General features: G+C 36.0%; 1 protein-coding gene and 1 pseudogene across 2 annotated transcripts in view; one reads left to right on the top strand and one right to left on the bottom strand.

Moving 5' to 3' along the window:
- Positions 1–19,074, bottom strand: part of EFHC2 (EF-hand domain containing 2) — a 255,364-nt gene that overhangs the window by 80,589 nt on the left and 155,701 nt on the right. The window lies entirely within an intron of this gene.
- LOC136385681 (peptidyl-prolyl cis-trans isomerase A pseudogene) lies at positions 7,129–7,599 on the top strand (annotated as a pseudogene).

Genomic DNA, 19,074 nt, shown 5'->3' with positions numbered 1-19,074 from the left:
AGATGAGCTTAGAAAACATAAAAGAAAACAATCCTCTATAAGTGAGAGTCAGAAGATAGAACAGAAGAATTGTATGCCATAAATTTGGTACAACAGAACAAAAAAATGTAATGGAATATGAAAGTACTGTGTTTAAAATTATTAAAGTGATAAAATATAAAGCATAAAGCAAGATGCCATGGAAAATAACAGAAATATTTTTTAAAATAGCACTTAAGGAATTGGAAGGTACAGTCATTAATAAACTATATGATGAATTTAAGGAAAATTACAAGAATGCAGCACAGAATAAAAAATAAATAAAATGAATAAAAGGTTAAAAGACATGGAGAAGAGAGAGTTTAAAAATAAGTTAAGAGAGCAATAACAGATTGAGGACGTGAGAAGGAAAAAAGAGAGAGTGGACATGAAAAGATATTTGAAGAGATAGTGGCTCATAAAAATTCTCAAATTAAACAGTTACACACAGTCCCCAGATACATTGTAATGAAACTGCAGAATCCCCAAAACAAAGAGAAAGGCAACCAGAGGAATAATTAAATTTAACAAGAGACTTGCCAACAACCACAATGGATGGCAGAAGACAATAGAATAATATCTTCAATGGGTAATGGTAAAATAACTATAAATCTAGAATTATTTAGCTACCCAGTTAAACTTCAAAAGTAAAAGAAAAAATATATATTTCAGAAAATAAGGGTTTATTCCCAGGGTTACAAAGCAAGACTTAATAAATACCAAGAATCAGTATCATGAAAACCATACTCTCTAACTAAAAATAATATGTATATAGAGAAATAAAAAACTAAAAGAAAGTTAACCTTATACACATTTAGAAATTTTAAAACAAATAATTTTCTAAAAAGAAATTATAATATTAGGAAATATTTATATATGAAAGACAATAAACACCAAACACACTAAGGCAAAAACAGTACTTAGGAAACAAATTAAAACCTTAAGTACATTTCTTAGACAATACCTAGTGAAACAAATGTCCTACTCAAGAAATTAGAAAATAAACACAGAAAAAAACAGAAAGAAGGGTATAATAAAAGCAAGGTAGCAATTAATGAAATAGAAAACAAAGAAAGAAAGAGAGTGAGAAAATTTAAATCTGGTTCTTTTTAAATCTAGCCAAATAACTCTAGTAAAACTGTTTCTTAAAAAGAGAAAAGGCACAAATCAATAGTACTAGGTCTAAAAATGGTAATGATTTTTAAAAATTAGATGAAATGAAAAAGTTTTTAGAAAATATATAATTTTCAAAACAACTCAGATGAATTGAAATCTGGAATGACACATATTACCCTAAAAGAAAGTGAATCTTTAGTTAAAAATCTATATACATAAATAATGAAGGGTCATATGGTTTTACAAGCAACTTCTACAAAAGCTTCAGAGAACTGATAACATCCACAAACAGCTCTAAGAAACTTATAGTGAATATTCTGAAACTTATTTTAGAGATTATTATAAAACAGTGCTATCTAAACTGGAAAAATATAATATTTGAAACAATTAATTACATAGAAGAAAACATAGGTACTAAACTCATGGACCTTGGCTATAGAGAATAATTTATGAATTTGACCCCAAAAGGCAAGGGAAGTAAGGCAAAAATAAATGAATGGGACTATATAAAACTAAAAAGGTTCTGCACAGCACAAGAAACTGACAACAGGCAGCCAACTAAATGGGAGATGATATTTGTACTATAAAGGGTTAATATCCAAAATACACAAAGAACTCACAAAGCTCAGCAATAAACAAGCAAACAATCCAATTAAAAAAGGGGAAGAGGACCTGAACAGATACTTTTCCCAAGAGTACATACAAATGATCAACACGTATTCGAAAAGATGCTCATCTTCACTAGCTATTTGAGAAAAGCAAATCAAAACTAGAAAAAGATAACACTGCACACCTGTTAGATTGGCTATTACCAAGACAGGCAATAACAAGTAGAGAGGCTGTGGAGAAAAAGGAACCCTTATTCACTGCTGGTGGGAATGCAAATTAGTATAACAGTTATGAAAGAAAATTTCGTGGTTCCTCAAAAAGCTAAGAATAGAACTACCATATGACCCAGTAATCACTTTACTGGGTATCTACCCCCAAAACTTGACAACACTGGTATGTAAAGACACATGCACCCCCACGTTCATTGCAGTGCTATTCACAGTGGCCAAGACATAGAAACAAACAAAGTGTCCCTTGATAGAGGATTGGATAAAGAAGATGTGGTACATATATACAATGGAATACTACTCAGCCATAAGAAATGATGACATCGGATCATTTACAACAACATGGATGAATCTTGAGAACATTATACGGAGTGAAATCAGTAAATCAGGAAAAGCTAAAAACTGTATTATTTCATACATGGTTGGGATATAATACTGAGACCATGGACATAGATAAAAGTGAAGTGGTTACCTGAGGGTAGAGGATATGGGGGAGGGTGATGGAGGAAGGAGTGTGGGGAAGGTGTAAAGAGGGATGAATATAAGGTGACAGAAAATGATTTGACTTTAGACAATGGCTATACAACATACTCAACAGTTCAAATGCTATGGAAATGTTTACTTGAAACCTATGTATGTACTCTTATTGGTCAATGTCACCTTGTTAAATTTAATTTTCTAAATAAAACTTAAAAACAAATAAATAAAAATAAACTGGACAAAGACAGTCTGAGAAAGAAAATATATATGCTTAGTTCCTTTATAAAAAATGACATGAAAATCCTGAATAAAATATCTGCATCTACCAAAAACTTATGACAAGCAAAAGAGTTAAAGGTGAAATATTAGAAATATTTCTTTTAAAGCTAGAAAAAAGGTAAGGATACTTGCTATTATTACTTATCTTACATATATATTATAGCTTCTAGCCAATATAATCATAAAATAGAAAAAAATTACAAGGATTAAAAGGGAAGACATAAGTCTGTCATTATTTAGTTTATATGATGTAGTCCAAAATAAAATCCAAAAGAATCTATAGATTGAGAACTCAATAGAGAAATAAGATCAACATATAAAAATTAATATATCATATACACCAGAAACAGCCAATTAAAAATTTTAATTTTAAAGTAAAAAGATAATATTTGAAATAGAAACAAACTTATACAGCATTATAAAACAAGATATACTATATTCATGGGTGGAAAATCACTATTTCATAATGACAATTCTTCCCCCAATTAATCTTTAAATTCAACATAATTCCAGTCAAAATCCAATATGGCTTCTTAAAGAACTAGAAAAAGTCGTTATAAAATTAATATGGAAAATAAAAGTCCTAGGAATAGCCAGAAGAATAAAAATTAGAATCCTACTATATATCACAACTTATCATGATGTTATGGTAACAAATTAAAACAGGTGGTACTGGCTTAGGGAGAGACAAGTAGACAAATTTAACAAAATAAAGAGATTAGAAAACAATTCATATTGATATGGGACCACGAAATACCGTTTCACCGAAAATAAAACCTAGTGCAATTTTTTTTAAGCTTAGAAATATAAGACCTCCCCTCAAAATAACACCTAGTGCGTCTTTAGGAGCAAAAATTAATATAAGACACTGTCTTATTTTCAGGGAAACAGGGTAGATTGTTGTATATGGAAATAAAGTCACAAGAATTTTGATGGAATTCAGAGTTTGGCTGGTTATGCTGATGTTTGTGATGACATGACTACAGTATATTAATAAATGTTGATTTTCTGTTCAACAATAAATGTGAATTCTTGTTCATGGAAAGATAGGACATCTCCTGAAAATAACACCTAGCGTGTCTTTAGTAGCAAAAATAAATATAAGACACTGTCTTATTTTGAGGGAAACACGGTATGTCAAATGTGCCAATACAAACCACTGGGGAAGGGATAGACTTACTGCATAGTGCTGGAACAACTGGCAATTCAAATGGCATTCATAATTTCTTAAAGAGAATGCAAAATTCACAAACTATAACATAAAAAAGTGGGTAAGTTCAATTATAACTAAAAATCTAAATTGAATATGACAAAAGATACTGTGTGAAAAGTGCAAAGAGAAGCCCACACAGAGAATGTATCTAGAATGCATATAAGCAACAAAGGACTCACATCCAAAATGTATCAAGAACAAATCAATAAAATTTAAATCCTAACAGAAAAATGACCAATATGCAAAATATAAACTGGTGCATACATTTTGAAGAATAATTTAACAGTCTTTTGATACAGCCTATAGCCCAGAATTCTACTTCTATGTTTCTATTCTAGAGAAATTAGCACACATTCACAGAGACATGTATGTTCCTTTGTAGCTGTCTGCAATAGCAAAAAAAAAAAAAGAGCTGTTCAAAAGTATAGGAAACTATAGAATGACCCCCAAAGATAACAATTCCTAATCTCTGGAACCTGTAAATGTTACTTTATTTGAAAAAAAAAAAGAGTCTTTGCACATATGTTTAGTTGATGAATCTAAAATTTGAGAGATTCCATTACCCTGGATTATTCAGGTGGGCCCTAATTGCCATTACATGCATATATCCTTATAAGAGGGGAAGGGAGGGGAGGGGAGGGGAGGGAGGGAGATGAAAAGAGTGAGAGAGTGAGAGAAAGAGAGAGAAGAAGAAGAAAGAACAGGAGAAGGAGATGATAATGTGAAGGCAGAGGCAGTGATTAGAGCAATGTGACCACAAACCAAGGAACGCCAGTAGTCATCAGAAAGTTGAGAAAAAGCAAGGGTCAGATTCTCCTATAGAAATTCCACAGGGAGCACAACCTTGCCAACATCTTGATTTCATCCCAGTAATACTAATTTGAAACATCTGGCCTTCAGAATTGTGAGAGAATAAATTTCTGTCATTCAGGAATAAATCTGATAAGACCTGCTCCCTGAAAACTATAAAGTATTTCAGAGACAAATTCCCAATAAATGAAGAGATATCAAAAGACTCAATAGTGTCAACAAATTTATAAATTCAGTGCAATCATAATCAAAATCCCAGTAAGGTTGATTGTAGAAATTGACAGGCTGATTCCAAAGTTCAAAAGGAATATCTAATTTTGTATCACGGATTTGTCACTATATTGTGGGATTTTTGCAGTATATAGGTATTTTTATATAGTATTTATTATTTTAATTACTTTTGCAGTAAAATAAGCAAAATTAGTGTGGGAAAGGTTAATAACAGTGTGGGGAGGGTTTATAAACCCTTAAATATATATAAATAATAAAATAAATATAAGGTTGCTAGTTTGCAGATTTTTGCCTATCATAGGGGGTTCTGGAACCTAACCCCTGCAATACACAACGGAGCACTGTATAACCAATTTAACTTTTAAAAATATCAAAGCTTATGGGCTAATATTACTAGATTTTAAGACATATTATGAAGATATAGAAAGTAAGAGAATATGGTATCAGTGACAAGATAGACAAATAGATCAATAGAAAAGAACAGAGTCCAGAATAGGCCTGTTTTGCACACAAAAATTAGGGGATATTCTATTGCTTCATATTTATTTTGAAATGTCCCCTAATTCTCACAAAAATTGGGGGATATTTTATTGCTTCATATTCATTTTGAAATATCCTCTAATTTTTGTGAGCAGTATATATGGACAACTGATTTCCAACAACAGTTCAAAGGCAGTTCAGTGGAGAAAATTAGTTTTCTCAAGAAATGGTGCTGGAAAAGTTACATATCTACATGTGAACAAACAAAACTTCAACTCATACTTTAAAGTACTAAAAAAATTAACTCAAACTGGATCATAGACCTGGATGTAAAACCTACTGTAATGCCTCCAGAAGAAAACAGTAAAAAGCCTTTGTGACCTTGGATTAGTCAAAGATTTCTTTAATACGATACCAAAAGCATGATTCACAAAAGCAAAAACTAATAAATTGTACTTTAAAACTTTTGCTCTTCAAAAAACCCTTTTAAGATAATAAAATCACAAGCCACATACAAAATATTTTGTAATCATATATCTGATAGAAATTTATATCCAGAATATATAAAGAATTCTCGAACACAGGAACAACAAAATAACTCAAAAAATGGGCAAAGGGCCCTGGGCGGTTGGCACAGCAGTAGAGCGTCAGCCTGGCGTGTGGAAGTCCTGGGTTCGATTCCTGGCCAGGGCACAGAGGAGAAGCGCCCATCTGCTTCTCCACCCCTCCCCCTCTCCTTTCTCTCTGTGTCTCTCTTCCCCTCCTACAGCCAAGACTCCATTGGACCAAAGTTGGCCCAGGCGCTGAAGATGGCTTCATGGCCTCTGCTTAAGGCACTAGAATGAATCTGGTTGTAGCAGAGCAATGCCCGGATGGGCCGAGCATTGCCTCTGGTGGGCATGCCGGGTGGATCCTGGTCAGGCGCATGTGGGAGTCTATCTATCTGCCTCTCCCCACTTTTCACTTTGGAAAAATACAAAAAAAAATGGGCAAAGGACTTGAACAGAAAGTTCATAAAAGGAAATTTACAAATGGCAAATAAACTCATGAAAAACTACAGTGAGATACTACACATCAATTAGAATGCCTAAAATTAAATAGACCTTACAAAGAGTGATAAGCATGTGGAGGAACTGGAACTCTCCAAGACTCCCGGTAAAAATAAAAAATGATACAATTGCTTTAAAAATCAATTTGGGTATTAAAAGCTGAACAAATTGAAAAATTGACAACTCTTCTTAGTCAGGGAAGTGAGGTCACAGGACAAACCACTGCCCCCAAAATTGGACAGACAGACAAGCAGCGGAGAATCATGCCTTAAAAGAGTAGAAATCCACAAGCAGAAAAACCTGTATGGGAAATAGAAGCACAGTAGAAAAATCTAAGGTGTAACTAACAAATTTCTGGGCCTCAGTGTAGACAAAAATCTAAGAGATAAAAACTTCAGGGGAAGCCAGTCATCAAGGAGACCACACAATTTTGTGAGTTTTATCTCCAGGAGCTCAGTCAGGTTCTCACAGTGAATAATGAAGAAAAATCCCTTCTGGCTTCTGGCAGGGAGAGGAGAAAATCAACCATTTCAAAATATGCCAGAACAGTCTGTCATTCTTACCAAGGCCTGCTTTCAAGGGAACCTATTTTAGGCCTTGCAGATGCCACCCATGCACAGCCATGGTCAATCCCACTGTTCTTTTTGACATCATTGCCCACAGTGAGCCCTTGAGCCATGTCTCCATTGATTTGTTTGCAGACAAAGTTCCAAAAACAGCACAAAACTTTCATGCTCTGATCACTGGGGAGAAAGGATTTGGTTATAAACTTTCCTGCTTTCACAGAATTATTCTGAGGTTTATGTGCCACAATGGCATGGGTAGCAAGTCCATCAATTAGAAGAAATATGATGATTAGATTTAATTTGAAGGTTTTGGCATCTTGTCCATAGCAAATGCTGCACCCAACACAAACGATTCCCAGTTTTTCATCTGTACTGCCAAGGTTGAGTGGTTGAGTGGCAAACATGTGGTCTTTGGAAAAGTGAAAGAAGGCATGGATATTGTGGAAGCCATCGAGTGCTTTGGGTCCAGCAATGGCAAGACCAGCAAGAAGGTCACCATTGCTGACTGTGGACAACTCTAATAAATTTGCTTGTTTTATCTTAACCATAAACCATTCTTTCTGTAGGTCAGTAGAGCACCCCTTCACCCCAATATGCTCAGAATATCCTATAATTTTTGTGCCCTTGATGCTTCTCACTGGGTTCTGTGTTTTCTTATCCTCCATCCACATCAAGCTGGATTGCAAAGTTTATGATTACAAAATAAAAACTAACCAACAACATACAAGAAAGAAACTATTTTACCAGAGCCTAAACTATTGGGATAGCCTTTATTAGAAGCTAACTTATCTGGGGCAAAAGAACTACTCAATTCTACCTCCCCTGGGCCTTCCATGTGTGGAAGAGAAATAACCAAATCTAGCTCCTGCCAGCCATCCTGACCCAACTAGAGAGAGTAGGGGGAGGAAACTGAAAGTTATTTGTGAAGTTCACAGCCATGGGATACAGACACAGTAAAAGATGGAGATCTAATCATAGCAATAAAGCATGCACTCCCTTACCCCACACCTTACCACCACATCACTAAAGGCCTAGTTACAAGAATTCCTTTTACCCAGTGCATACTGACTGGCTTTTTAGAAAAAATTACAAGGCATCATAAAAGGCAAAAAACACAGTTTGAAGAAACAGAGCAAGCATCAGAACCAGACTCAGATATGGTAAGGATGCTGTAATTATCAGACTGTGGATTTAAATGATTATCGCTAATAAGCAAAGGGCTCTAGTACAAAAAGTAGACAGCACACAAGAACTGATGAAAACTGTAAGGAAAGAGATGGAAATTCTAAGAAAGCATCAAAAAGAAATGTTTGAAATAAAAAACACAATAAGGTAAATGAAGAATGCCTTTGATGGGCTCATTAGTATAAAGCTGAGGAAAGAATGTATGCTCTTGAGAATATGTCAATAGAAACATCCAAAACCGAAAAATAAATAGAAAAAGACTGAAATAATAGAACAGAATATCAAAAAACAAACAAACAAAAAACTTGGGGACAACCACAGAATGTATAATGGAAATTTCAGAATGAGAGTAATAATAATAAAAAAGGAACAGCAGAAACATGTGAAGCAATGATTGAGAAATTCCCCTAAATTAATGTTAAACATCAAACCACAGATTCAGAAATCTCTGAGAACAGGCAGTATAAATGCCCCCTCCCCAAAACTATATCTAGATATATTATATTCAAACTCTAAAAAATCAAATATAAAGAAAAAATCTTGAAAGAGACCAGGAGTTGGGGGGAAACACCTTACTACAGAGGATCAAAGATAAGAATTAAATCCCACGTCTCAAAAACCATGCAAGCAAAAGACAGTGATAGAAAATACTGAGGAAAAAACCCCACAAACCTAAAATTTTATATCCCATAAAACTATCCTTCAAAAGTGAAGGAGACTTTTTCAGACAAGCAAACATTGAAGGAATACGTTGCCAGTAGATCAGCCTTGAAAGGAATGTTAAAAGAAGTTCTTCAGAAAGAAGGAAGCTGATATACATCAGAACCTTGGATCTATATTTCTTAAAAAAGAGCATTAGAGAAGGAATAAGTGAAGGTAAATAAAATCTTTGCTTTTTCTTATTCTTAAGTGACCTAACAACAGTTTGTTCAAAATTATAATAGCAACAATATATTTGGATTATGTATATATGCATATGCACATATATGCCTCAGTAAGTAAAATAAATGACAGTGATGATACAAAGATAGGAGAAAGGAATTAGAAATATTTTAGTATTATAGGGTTCCCTCACTATCTATGAAAGAATTTAGTGTTATTCAAAAATGGACTTTATCTATGTAAACATAAACTGCAAATTCTGGGCAACTACTAGAAAAAATACCATTTACAATAGTACAAAAGTATCAAATAGCTAGGAAAAATTTAATGAAAGATGTAGAAAACCTCTTAAAAATTAACAGAAAACAAATTCAGTAATTTCTCACAAAGTTACACATATGCCTATCATATTATCCAGACATTCCACTTCTAGGTATTTACTCAAGGGAAGCATATTTCTAATTTTGGTGGGGAGACAAGGGTGCTAAAATTTTTCTGTATCTTTATTGTGATAGTGGTTGTACAGCTCTAGGAATCTGTCGCAGTCATGGGACTGTATACCAAAAAGAGTAAAGCTTTCCATTTGTAAATTTAAAAATAAAATAGAATTTAAAAAATCAAATGCAATCTCAGAAAGTTGGGCCACATCTTCTTTGGATGGAAAACACATTAAAAAACACAAAAGCCCTACCTCACCTAGCTCAGTTCAGGAATAAGGAGAATTTATTACTATTCTTCCTAGTCAAAGGTATGAGTATCACAAAGTTTGGGGGTTCTGCATTCTAAATTAGATTGGAGATCTTTTCATAAGAGCAACTTCCAAGATGTAGCACATTTTTCTACCTCTGCAATTAAGAAACTTAGAAGCCATGACTCTGAAGCACAGAAGACTATCAAATTGTCACTCAAATAATTAAAAACTAAATACTTAGTTTGAGGACTGCATATTTTCAGTCTTCTAATTCTTTGGAATGTGTTGGTGCATGCTGCTACAGTTAATATTGCTGTTTAACAAGTTAAGTTAAAATTAGCAGCTTAAAACAACCATCTTACTATGGTCATGGATATTGTGGGTCAGGAGTTCCAATACCGCACAGAAGAATTTCTGGAGTTTCAATTTAGAAGTCCCTGTAACTGAGATCTTAAATTATGTGAAAGTATCTTTGCTCACAAGTCCAGGGCATGGAAGGACCATTAGCCAATATCTCAGTTCCAGCTGTCAATTGAACTACTACCTACACATGGTTTCTCCATGCAACCTAGGCTTCATAATCTGGCAACCTCAAGGTGGTAGGACTTCTTACACAGTAGGTCAGAGCTCCAAAAGCAAGTATGACATGAGATAATGCAGAAGCTATATAATCTTTTCTAACATTCCCTAAGAAGTCACACAGCCTCACTTCTGTCACATTCTAATGGTTACAAGTGAACCATACGCACTCAAGATTCAAGAAGAGATGACACAGGCCCCCCTTTCAGTGTAGAGTATCAAGTTCACATTTTAGATGAATATGTTGGATGGGAGATACTGTGGCAGCAATCTTTGAAAAGTACAATCTGCAAAGTGTGTAGTATACAATTTCCTTCAGTTAACAAGATCATTGGTATGAAGCCTTCTTCAGTTAATTGGGGTATTGATTTAGTAAGGATACTTCTGTTCTCAAGAAGTGAGACTTTATTATATAAGAAAATTGTTGAAAACTATAAGATGTGAGAAAACATTTAAAAATTAGCATTTCACTCAATCCCTCCACCCTCCCCAGCCCATTCCCACCCCCAACAGCTGTTAGACTGCTCTCAAAATAGAAGAAAACCCATTAACACAGATAATAGTGTGATGACTGCCCAGGGAAGGGATGTGTGAGGAGGTAGAGGAGTGGAGGAGTGTATAGGGAAGACAAATAGTGACTTGAACACACAATACAGTGTACAGATATTGTGTTGTAGAATTGTGCACCTGAAACATATATAATTTTGTTAACCAGTGTAACCCAATAAATTCAATTGGAAATTTTAATAAGTAAAAGTATGCCAAAGAACACGAAAAAATAAATAGGTAAGACATTGTCACTAATTTAATAAAATTTGCAAAAGTATATTTTAAATCTCTAGATTTTTTTAATATAAAATATTCTGGCTCACAATTTTTCAAAAAAGCATTCTAAGAATTTGAGTAAAACAAACCTTCATGATTATCTCACAGCATACACAGAATTCAATTTGAGAGAAAACATTTTAAACACTAAAATCAACTTAAACAGATTACAGAAAGCAACCATAAAACAAAAGATTGACAATTTGAACTTCATCAAAATGTAAAGTATATAGAGTATTCATCAAAGGACAGCAATGAGATAATGAATTGGAAAGACATAGACTAGGAGAAAAATATTCACAAAACATGTATTTGACAAATAACTAGTATCCAGAAAATATAAAGAACTATAACTCAATAATACAATAATACAACAACCAAGCAATAAAAATTGGCAAAAGATCTGAAAAGACACTTCACAAAAAAGATATACAAATAGTCAATAACCACATTTAAGAAGTATTCAGACTCCAAGATGGCAACAGAGTAGGTGGATGTTCCAGCTGCCACCTCCGAGGAACAAATTTGATTACAACTAAATTTAAGAACAATCATCTTGAAAAACCAACTTGGACAAAATGAAGAGGAGTCCATAACCAAAAGTCACAGAAGCCACATTGAGACTGGTAGGAAGGACTAAGATGCTAAAAGGGCTTCCCCACTCCCAGGAGCAAGGGGTGGCTGCAAGTATGGAGGGACTCTCATTGTAGCAACTGGGACCTAAGCTCCAGGCCAGGAGCTTCAGCCTAGAGCAGAGGTTCTCAACCTGTGGTTCGCGACCCCGGCGGGGGTCGAACGACCAAAACACAGGGGTCGCCCAACCCTTCCTAATCCCTGAATTGCCACAGGCTCTTGACTCCACCAAAGGTTTTATTTCAGTGGCTGAGCCCAACAAGAAGCTAGCAGTCAGATGCAGCAGGAGGAATCTTGGGCCTTTTGCTGACTTGCTCCAATCCCAGTGTGGGTAAAAGCCAGCTTATGTCTGCAGCTTGGTATTTGCATGTGCTCCTGGGCCCAGTAGAGGTAGCCACAAACTCTGGGTTGCTTGTAGCTCCAAGAAGGTTGCTGAGGGCCAGTCATGGGCAGTGTCCTGCACTGATCTGTGCTGGGTTCCCTCCAGGGAGGACCAGGGCTGGCACATCCAGTGGCCATCTGTGGAGAGCGTCAGCAGTTCAGGATCTAACAACCCTTGCTGGTGGCATATCTGAAGGGAGGGCTCGCTCCTTAAACACTGGGCACAGTTGAGGCGAGTTCCTCTTTCTGTGGTCAGCTCCTGCACAGCGGCTCGTGCACACATTGGACAGGGTGGAGCTTGAGAGTCAGCCATCCATGGTCCAGAATATCCTGCCCTGCTGGGCTAGGTTCCACAGGGGAAGGGAGAGAGGCTTGGAGCATGGTCATTCAAGGTGTAGGTTCCCTATAGCCTATTGTTGGACTTGGTCAAGGAGCTTAGTCACTTTCAGGGGACACTGTCAGACATAGGAGAGGTCTCTCTCAATCTTCCTCCCTGAGACCTGGAGCTCCTCAGCTGAAAGAAATTCTGCTGAGGGGACTGTTGCTCCACCTAATCTAACCTGAAGTTCACGTCACTGGGGAGAAATAAAATTGGAATATCCAGCAGTATCTGAGGAATTAGGCTCTGGAGTAGAGGCCACTTTCCACATACTTAACTCTTCATCAAGAGAACCCTGAAGTAGGGGCTCCCACTAATGTCATCCCAACCTCAGCTGCCCTAACCCAATAAGCTTGCAACTTGTGGAGGGGTTGGTGGGGTGATGCCAGTCCAAGCTCACACTATACAGTCTTTCTACAGAAGACTCTGTGGGAATACCAGGCAGCTGCAAGAAGAGGTGGAGCAACTGAAAAGTGGAGGCAAATCTTACGGATCTTGGGGCTTTTACAGAGCTGCTGTCATCTCTAAGTAGGAGGAAGCTGATCTTTATACAGAGGTTGTCCCCTCCCACACTACCCAGGCAAAGAAGAAGCAGACAAATAGCAAACAGAGCATTAGCTCCAGACAGGTAGCTCATGGTAGGTTACAAACAACTGCTGATGCCAGCCCATACCAGAACCCTGCCAAAGAGGACCTAGAACCAACACAAACAGAAGTGGGTAGCAGTCCACACCAATGCTAGGCTGAGCCAGTTACATAAGCAGCACACCCAAAGGAGGTGTCAGCAGGTACCAGAAACTGCGGAGAATAAACACACCCAACAGGACAGTGTCTAATACACATTATCAAGGTTGACGTTTAGAGCCAGAAAGTCTGAAGGGATCACTCTACCCATGAAAAGACCAACTGCATTTAATATTCACATACAATAGGAGAGAAAATAGTACTCTCAAGAAGCATTCCTAGAACAAGGAAAACAGGTGGTCTGGAGGTCAGTACCACTGAGGCCATCTTCTTCATAAAGATATCACAAAAATTTCAAAGTCAGACAGCACTATCTAATGCACAAACAAAGAGAAATGTGACCCTAATGAATCAACAAGGGAAATCCCCAGAAAAAGAACTGAATGAGATGAAAGTAACCAAACTACCAGATGCAGAGTTTAAAATAATGATTTTTAGGATGCTCAACATCTTAGAGCAACAATGGATGGACATAATGAACACCTAAATAAAGAGATAGCAAGCATCAAAAACAACACTAAAATCATAAAAAGGAACCAGTCAGAAATTACAAATACAATATCAGAAATGAAGACTGCACTAGAAGGAATCAACAGCAGGGTGGATCATGCAGAGGATCAAATCAGTGATTTAGAGAAAAACATAAATGTAAGAAACTGACCAGACAGTAGTGCAGAGGATAGAGCATCATCCTGGGATGCTGAGGACGAAGGTGTGAAACCCCAAGGTTGCCAGCTTGAGATCAGACTCATCAGCTTGAGTGTGGGGTTGTTGGCTTGCATGTGAAATCAGAGATGAGACACCATGGTCACTGGCTTGAGCCCAAAGGTTTCTGGTTTGAAGCCCAGGGTCACTGGTTTGAGCAAGGGATCACTGGCTCGGCTGGAGCCACCTGGTCAAGGCACATATGAGAAAGCAATCAATAAACAACTGAGGTGCTGCAATGAACAATTGATGCCTCTCATCTCTCTCCCTTCCTGCCTGTCTCTCACTGTCTGTCCCTCTCCCCTGCTCTCTCACTCTCACTACAAAATAAATAAATAAATAAAGAAGAGAAGCAGATGAGCAAAATAAAAGAGGCTCAAAAAGACTGACAAAACTCTGAGACCTCTGTGACAACATGAAGAGAAACAATATCTGCATTATAGGCGTTCTTGAAGGAGAAGAGAATGAACAATGGATAGAGAACTTGTTTGAAAAAATCATAGCCAAAAAGTTCCCTTAACTGATGAAGGAAAAAGTCACACAGGTTCAAAAAGCACAGAAAGTCCCATGAAAGATGAACCCAAGGAGGCTCACAGCAAGACACATCATAATTAAAATGCCAAAATTAAAGAGACAAAGAAAGAATACTAACAGCTGAAAGAGAAAAGCAATAAATTACCTACAGAGGAGCCCCCATAAGGATGGCATCTGACTTCTCAACAGAAACACCTCAGGTCAGATAGGAGTGGTGAGATATATTCAAAGTCATGCAAAATAAGAACCTACAACCAAGACTACCCTATCCAGCAATGCTATCATTTAAATTTGAAGGAGAAATAAAGAGCTTCCCATACAAAAAATGGCTGAAAGACTTCATTATAACTAAACCAGTACTGCAAGAAATGTTAAAGAGCCTGCTATAAAAAAAGCAAAGGAAAAAATAAATTGAGAGAAAGAAGACAGGAGGTTTAAAAAATAAAATGGTAATAAATAAGTATATATCAATAATAACCTCAAATGTAAATAGATTAAATTTTCCAATCAAAAGACATAGGGTAGTTGCATAGATAAGAAAACAAGACCCATATACATGCTGTCTACAAGAGACCTAACCCAGAACAAAAGATACACATAGACTAAAAGTGAAGGGATGAAAAAAATATTTCATACAAATGGAAATGAAAAAAGAAACTGGGATAGCAATACTTATATCTGACAAAATATCTTTTAAAACAAAAGTTATAGTAAGGGACAAAGAAGGTCAATACATATGATAAAGGGAGTCATCCAACTAAATAATATAACCATTGTAAAAATTTATGCACCCAATACAGAAGCACCTAAATATATAAAGCAGATTTTGATAAACATAAAGGGTGATACCAACAGCAATACAATAATACATAGTAGGGGATTTTAATACCCCATTAACATCAATGTATAGATACTTCAGACAGAAAATTAACAACAAAAAAAGTGGCCTTAAATGACACACTAGATCAGCTGAATTTAATTGATATCATCAGAGCATTTGACCCCAATGCAGCAGAATATACATTCTTTGAAGTGCTCATGGTACATGTTCTAGAATAGACTACATGTTAGGAGAGAAAACAAGTCTCAATAAGTTTAAGAAGAATGAAATCATATCAAGCATTTTCTTTGACCAAAAAGCCATGAAACTAGAAATCAACTACAGCAGAAAAACTGAAAAAATATTGAAACACTTGGAGGCTAAATAGTATGTTATCAAATAACAAATGGGTTAACAATGAGATCAAAGAAGAAATAAAAAAATTCTTGAAACAAATGAAAATGAACATATAATAACCAAAAATCTATGGGACACAGCAAAAGCAGTTCTGAGAGGAAAGTACATAGCATTACAGGCATATCTTTAGAAGAAAAAGCTCAAATAAACACTCTAATCCTGCACCTAGAAAAAGAACAAATAAATCCAGAGAAAGTAAAAGGAATGAAATAATAATGATCAGAGGCAAAATAAATTACATAGAGACTAAATAATAATAATAATAATAATAATAATAATAATAATAATAATACAAAAGGTCAATGAAACCAAGAGCTGGTTCTTTAAAAAGGTAAATAAGATTGACTATTCTTTAACCAGACTCATCAAGGAAAAAAGGGACAGGACCCAAATAAATGAGAAATGAAAGAGAAGAAGTAACAACTGACATCACAGAAATACAAAGGAGTATAAGAAAATACTATGAAGATCTATACGCCAATATATTGGACAACCTGGGTAAAATGCATTAAGTCCTAGAAACAAACAATTTTCCAAAATTCAATATGGAAGAATCAGAAAAACCTAAGCAGAATGATTACAACAAATGAAATTAACACAGTTATCAAAAAACTCCCAGCAAATAAAAGTCCTGGACTGGATGGCTTCAGAGCTGAATTTTACCAAACATTCAAAGAATTAACAACTATCCTTTTCAAGCTATTCTGAAATGTTAAGAGAATAGAAGACTTCTAAGCTCATTTTATGAATCAAGCATTATCTTAATTCCAAAACCAGGTAAAGACAGTACAAAGAAAGAAAACTATAGACCAGTATCTCTGAAGAACATAGATGCTTAAATTCCCAAAAAGGTATTAGCAAACCGATCAACCAATACATTAAAAAGAACATAGAGCCCTGGCCAGTTGGCTCAGTGGTAGAGTGTCGGCCTGGCATGTGGAAGTCGTGGGTTTGATTCCTGGTCAGGGTACATAAAAGAAGCGCACATCTGTTTCTCAATCCTTCCCTCTTTCCTATCTCTCTCGTCCCCTCCCGCAGCCAAGGCTTCACTGGAGAAAGTTGGCCCAGGTGCTAAGAATAGCTCCATGGCCTCTGCCTCAGGCGCTACAATTGCTCCAGTTGCAATGGAGCAACGCCCCAGATGGGCAGAGCATCACCGCCTAGTGAGCTTGCAGGGTGGATCCCAGTCAGGTGCACGCAGGAGTCTGTCTCTCTGCCTCCCTACTTCTCACTTCAAAAAAATACAAAAAAAATCATACATCATGATCAAGTCGGATTTATTTGAGGGATGCAAGGCCAGTACAATGTTCACAAATCAATAAATGTGATTCATCACATGAACAAAATGAAAGATAAAAACCACATGGTCATATAGATACAGAAAAAGCATTTGATAAAAATCCAGTACACATTTATGATCAAAACTTTCAGCAAAGTGGGAATACAGAGAACATACTTGAACATAATAAAGGCCATGTATAACAAACTGACAGTCAACATCATATTCAATGGGCAAAAATTAAAAGCAGCCCCTTTACAATCAGAAACAAGACAGAGGTGCCCCCTTTCACCACTCTTATCCAACATAGTCCTGGAAGTCCTAGCCAGAGGAATCAGACAAGAAGAAGAAATAAAAGGTATCCAAATCGGAAAAGAATAGTAAAACTGTCATTATTTGTTGATGACATGCTACTGTACATAGAATACTCTAAAGTCTCAGCCAAAAAACTACTACACCTGATGAATGAATTCAGCAAGGTGGCAGGATATAAAATTAATATTCAGAAATCAGTGGCATTTTTACACACCAACAATAAACTGTCAGGAAGAGAAATTAAGGAAATAATCCCTTTTACTTTACAACAACAATAAAAAAATAAAGTACCTAGGAATAAATTTAACCAAGGAGGTAAAAGACTTGTTTTTTTTTAAATTATAAGACATTGAAAAAAGAAATCGAGGAAGATACAAACAAGAGGAAGCATATACCGTGTTCATAGATAGAAATAATTATCATCATTTAAATGTCCATATAACCTAAAGCAATCAATAGAGTCAATGCATTCCTATTAAAATAACAATGGCATACTTCACAGACCCAGAACAAATATTCCAAAAATTTATATCGAACTAAAAAGGACCCAAAAAGCCTCAACAATCTTGAAAATGAAGAACAACGTGGGAGGTATCACACTTCCTGATATCAAGTTATACTACAAGTCCATTGTAATCAAAATAGCTAGGTATTTACATAAGAACAGCCATACAGATCAATGGAACAGAAAAGAGAGCCGAGAAATAAACCCATGCCTTTATGGTAAATTAATATTTAACAGAAAAGGCAAGAGTACACAATGGAGTAAAGATAGTCTCTCATTTTGGGAAAATTGAACAGGTACATGCCAAAAAATAAATAAAACTAGACCACCAAATTACACCATTCACTAAAATAAATTCAAAATGGATAAAAGACTTAAATATAAGTCACAAAACCATAAAAATCTTGGAAGAAAACATAGGCAATAAACCCTCAGATATCTTTCGTAGCAATATTTTTGCTGATATATGTCCACAGGCAAGTAAAATAAAGGATAAAATAAACAAATGGGAACACATCAGACTAAAAACATTTTGCACAGCAAAAGACACTGTTAAGAGATTACAAAGAAAACCCATTCAATAGAAGAACATATTTTATGATATGTCTGATAAGGGGTTAATAATCAAAATTTATAAAGAACTTCTAAAACTCAACACCAGGATGGTGAACAATTTAATTAAAAAGTGGGCAAAGGAGCCTGGGTGGCGCAGTAGATAGAGCGTCAGACTGGGATGTGGAAGGATCCAGGTTCGAGACCCCAAGGTCGCCAGCTTGAGCACGGGCTCATCTGGTTTGAGCAAAAAGCTCACCAGCTTGGACCCAATGTCACTGGGCTCCAGCAAGGGGTTCCTCGGTCTGCTGAAGGCCCACGGTCAAGGCACATGTGAGAAAGCAATCAATGAACAACTAAGAAAGTTGCAATGCGCAACGAGAAGTAATGATTGATGCTTCTCATCTCTCTCTGTTCCTGCTTGTCTGTCCTTGTCTATCTCTGCCTCTGTTTAAAAAAAAAAAAAAAAGTGGGCAAAGGACCTAAATAGGTACTTTCCCAAAGACGATATAGAGATGACCAATAGGCATATTAAAAAAAAATGTTCAACATCACTAATCAGAGAAATGC

This window comes from Saccopteryx leptura, chromosome X (genome assembly GCF_036850995.1).
Source record: "Saccopteryx leptura isolate mSacLep1 chromosome X, mSacLep1_pri_phased_curated, whole genome shotgun sequence".
NCBI lineage: Eukaryota > Metazoa > Chordata > Mammalia > Chiroptera > Emballonuridae > Saccopteryx > Saccopteryx leptura.
Note: the sequence above shows the minus strand (reverse complement) of the source record. Positions and strands in the feature narration are given on the sequence as shown.